Here is a 5,171-nt window from a genome sequence, read left to right as displayed (position 1 = left end):
CGCTGTTCCGACTGTTCCACCGGTTGTCTGCGTTGACTGTCACCAGACGAATGACCGCAAATTCGCAAGCAGAAGCGCCAACCATTCGTGTTGGACAGCGGTCAGCGAAAGCAGATGCCATGGAGCTACCTCTGAGATCCCTTCAAAGTGATATCTGGTCCACAAAATAGGGAGGGACGGCACTGTCCCAACTCGCTTTTCCACAAAGGTTAGTGCTCGCTCCGTTTTAACCCTCGGTAGCGTATTCATACAAACGATGTGCAGTAAGCACATTCAATTTGATGGGGGTTTCTTCTTCTGTGTGTGTGTGTGTGTGCAGTAATTCGTGACCGTGCTGAGTAATCATCTCTCTGCACTGGAGACACTGGCTTAGTCACAGGCGGGCTGCCTGAATTCGAAGCCAGGGAACTGAGGCACCAGTGCACAGCCCTTCCCCATCAACGTTGATGATGAGGGCTCACAGTTCACGAATCGTCATAAGAGCCACGTTTTGATCACAAATACCGTATCGTGCTATGAACCCAGTTCCTGAGTTCGATTCCGGTCCTGTCGCATACTCCACATCCTTCACCAACCCGCGTGGTGAAGTATGGCCAAACAACTTCCATGACAGATACGGGGTGAAGAAGCCTTCATACAACAGTTAATTAGCACATTTCTGTGCGTTATTATTTGCATGATAACAATTCTGAGAATTGTATTGATCATGAAATGATAATGCCCCGACTTTTGGAATATTAATTATTTGGTGGGACTGCGTTGGCAGTGCTGTTACTAGTACAACGAACTAAAATCAAGACATTCGTCAATAACACTGTCCACTTAACAGACAAGGCATATAATTGATGTACTATGAAGGCTCATGGACCGACATGTCGCCGATTAGGTGGACAGTATTACTGTTCCTTTTAAAGCAGTGTTTTTGGCGAATGTGTTGATTTATTTTCTAGTGGGCTGTAACGATCGATTACTGTAATCGATCTCGCCTGGTATGCAGGAAGTCATGGTTCGACCCCGACTCTGGTGATGTCTGCTGCATATTTGGAGTTTGCGTGTCTCTCTCCCCGTGGTCGTGTGGAAATTTCTCCGGGTCCTCCGGTTTTTCCCTCCACATATCGAATCGACGTCGTGCGTTTAGAGTGTTACACATTGTAATCATTGTCTTTGTCGAAACCAAACCTCTAGAAGCGTTTCGAGTACTTGGCTGCTATAAAAGTCCACGTGTTGATAAGCCACTTCGCTGAGCTATTATCATTTGTGGCCAGGTCGCTTCTGAAAAAAGAGCTATTCAGCCTAGTGGGCCTTACCTGGTAAAATAAACAAAAATAGTTTTAATTTAGTTTATAGATTATGTTCGACAAGTTATACGCTACTGAACTCATGTGATTATCGAGCGACGGCAGGATAATCTATGTTTTTAAATCCTTTATATTAAGTTCGCTTACTTGCTTGCGTGCTTGCGTGCTTGCTTGCTTGCTTACGATCGTGCAAATCTTTCGGTCGTTTTTTAACCCACTTCCCGTGATCCAATCGAGCTGACATTTTGCACACAGACTCGTTGTGCGAGACAATTAATGTTCGTGAAAATTTTTTTCCAAAATTTTACACTGTTTAGGGAAAACAAATTAAATATTTAATTACCAATTGCTTAATACTGGCAGACAATCATCTGACCCATAGGTGGCAGCCATCTCAAGCCAGAGGACGAGATGACTCTAGCCGCCACGCATATAAAGGATTTATAGTGAAAAACTTAGTTTTTACGGGTTATACTTATTTACAGTGCTGTAGTAGTTGGTGGTGGTGGTGATGTTGCTGCTTGGGCAGCGGATGCAACAGAGCACTCACTACCTTGAAGGAAAAATATAAAATGTGCGACGTTTCGGGCAATGGCTTGTTTCACGAATGCTGCTGGATTGCCAGATATTACTGGCGATTGGAATCGACAAATACTGTAGTTGACGCTTTCTTGAATTGAACAAGGTTATAAAGCACTTGGGTTAAAGAGACGACGATAGAAAGCAATTCCACAGTGGAACAGTGCAAGGGAAGAAGCAGACAGAGAAGTGTTCTTGTCGAACACCGTGTGGCTGAGACGTAACAATTGTTTTTATTGTCTTTTCCCCGCCCGTGCTATTAGGTAGCACGGTTGAATACGTACGGCGCGAAAGAAGTTCAACAAACTGTGCATACGAATCCGTTCGGTGTTTTTGCTCACGATTATTAAGTTCGCCATAACTCGCAACGGTGGTTGCCTGAGACCAAATCCGATCTTGGAAACTAAGCAGAGTCTAAGCCTGCTTAGTACTTGGATGGAAGTCCGCCTGGGAGGAATACCAGGCAGGTGTTGTAGGGTTTTTTAAATCCTTTATATTAAGTTCGCTTGCTTGCTTGCTTGCGTGCTTGCTTGCTTACGACCGTGCAAACCTTTCGGTCGTTTTTTAACCCACTTCCCGTGATCCAATCGAGCTGACATTTTGCACACAGACTCGTTGTGCGAGACAATTAATGTTCGTGAAATTTTTTTTTCCAAAATTTTACACTGTTTAGGGAAAACAAATTAAATATTTAATTACCAATTGTTTAATACTGGAGACAATCATCTGACCCATAGGTGGCAGCCATCTCAAGCCAGAGGACGAGAGGACTCTAGCCGCCACGAATATAAAGGATTTAGAGTGAAAAACTTTGTTTTTACGGGTAATACTTATTTGCGTCTCAAAGCGGCGCTATTCAGCCCGCGTCTCTCTCACACTCCGAGCTGAATTGGCGTTTTCACGTCTGTAGGGGGCACTGTTTACCACTTCATTTGTTTTGCAGCCCTCTGTCAATTCACTGCTGGATGAAAGCTTCCAAAAACGTCAAGATATGCTTGTTTTGACCATACTTGGGCACGCTGTTCAGTGCGGGGTTGGTAACCCGAGTTATATTCCTGCCTCGGTCCAACATGTCATGTATTATTAATATCCTTGTTTACCCAGCAAAACATCACTGAGTCTCATGACTTTCGCAGAAGGGAGAATTATTGATACGTGGAATCCGAATTCATTCATTTGTAATTTGGGGTTCGCAATCGCAACTTGCCCATTTTTATTGTACGATGAGATGGAATCTTCTTGGTTCTTTCGGTAAAGTCACGTAGAAGGGAAATAATAAAATGGAGCGTTGTCTTTCAGACAGCTCTGTCTTCACCTGAGGACGGCTGCTTGTGTTGTGGCCGAAACGTCGTGAGAATTAGATTTAATTATGTTTATTTGTATTATTTTATTATTTCCCTTCTACGTGACTTTACCGAAAGAACCAAGAAGATGAATCCCTGCAGTCACGAAAGCTTTAAATCGAGATGAGCTGAAAATTAACAGCATAAGGTACATTTCGCATTTATTTCGGATGACTTGCTGAAATTGTACATCATTCTTGCCATCGTCTGTTTTGTGCTGGTTTTTTATTGCATTTTCTATTTGTTCATATTTGATACGCGTGTGTTCATATTTTATACAATCCAATATAAATTCAAGATAAATTCGGATTGCGCCTAATACTGTAATTTTTTATTCGCTATTTTACGCAAAATAAGTCTGGGTAATTGTAATTGTGAACCCCAAGTTAGAAATTACTCAAATGTGATTACGCATTGCAATCATTGTCGACTACTGAGCTTTTTCAGGGTAAATCAGCATAAGCGTAAAAACGATGTTGGGCTTCGTGAAATGGGTCGCTGAGCCGGGAATCTAACTCAGGCCACCCGCAATGACAGCTTGGTCTAAACACGTGGTTTTTGGAAGCTTTCATCCAGCAGTGGATTGACACGGAGGGCTGCAAAACAAGTTAAGTGCCCCCTACAGACGTGAAAACGCCAATTCATCCCGGATTGTGACAGACGCGGGCTAAAAACGGCGCCCCCTTGAGACACAAAAAAGCCTACAACACCTGGTATTCCCAGGCGGTCTCCCATCCAAGTACTAACCAGGCTCGACCCTGCTTAGCTTCCGAGATCGGGCGTATTCAGGGTGATATGGTCGTAGGCAATGCTTGTGGAGATCGATCACGCATTTATAGCTGAACAAAACAGACATTTCTTCACGAATGTTTTGGTTTTTTCGTCGACGCAGTATCGTCAAATGTTGTATTTGTTGGAAAGATTGTTGCTTCACAAAGACCGTAGGCGACTGCGACCTGAGGAAGTGTTAATCCAGCAGCGGAAAGATCGCGGCTGGCTAAGAACAATAAACTCGCAGCGCACGTGTTGCTGTTTACAACGAACGACCCGCGGCCTCGTCCTCGACTGGATTCTCAAGCCGCCTCGAGGCGCTTGGACCCCGGCAAAGCCTTCTAGGCAAGCACGGGGGGACGGCAAAAGCCTTGTGGGCCTAACTTTTTTTGCTGAGGCCAGGGCGGCATGTGGTCATGGTTCCGCTTCGGCAAGCATCTGATTGAGGGCGGGGGGTAGTAAGTTAATGTTTCCTGCAGCTCGCCTGTCCAGAGAGATAAGTCGCACTGGAAGATAAAGCCTCCATGCCGGCAAAGGTTTGTCTCAGTTTCTGGTTGCGTGCGAAGTCGATCCACGCGCCCCGCTTTACGATTCCGCGTTTCGATTCCATTAAAGAATCGATTCCCTCGTTTCGGGTGCCACGTGGTGCGCTGTAGATGTCTCGGTGCACGTGGCTGCGTTTGTACCTGTACTCCTCCACTTACGAACACTCGACTAAAGGAACTCTCAGAGATACGAACAAACCCCCTCCTGTATGGCCAGTTGCAGCGATTCACGATGCTATTGCCTGTTACAAGTTGACTTACGACAGAAGAAGATAGCAGCTGTGCAGACATCTATTGGAAAGTCTTTCAAGGGAGCAGAGAGGAAACGCGAGCACCAAAGGGAATTAGCATCTCCAGAACTTGAAGTACCAGTGGCATCTACATCTGCAGAACGTGAATAACCAGTGGCATCTGCAGAACGTGAAGAACCAGTGGCATCTACATCTGCAGAACCTGAATAACTAGTGGCATCTACATCTGCAGAACGTGAAGAACCAGTGGCATCTACATCTGCAGAACGTGAAGAACCAGTGGCATCGACATCTGCAGAACGTGAAGAACCAGTGGCACCTACATCTGCATAACGTGAAGAACCAATGGCATCTACATCTACAGAACATTAATAACCAGTAGCA

The 5,171-nt window shown here is 44.9% G+C and overlaps 1 pseudogene; it reads right to left on the bottom strand.

Moving 5' to 3' along the window:
• Positions 1-3,918: 3,918 nt before the first annotated feature.
• Positions 3,919-4,027, bottom strand: LOC133342149 (5S ribosomal RNA; annotated as a pseudogene).
• Between the last annotated feature and the right edge of the window lie 1,144 nt (positions 4,028-5,171).

Source organism: Lethenteron reissneri, chromosome 13 (genome assembly GCF_015708825.2).
Source record: "Lethenteron reissneri isolate LAM-NWPU_2019-01 chromosome 13, ASM1570882v1, whole genome shotgun sequence".
In the NCBI taxonomy this organism is placed as follows: domain Eukaryota; kingdom Metazoa; phylum Chordata; class Hyperoartia; order Petromyzontiformes; family Petromyzontidae; genus Lethenteron; species Lethenteron reissneri.
Note: the sequence above shows the minus strand (reverse complement) of the source record. Positions and strands in the feature narration are given on the sequence as shown.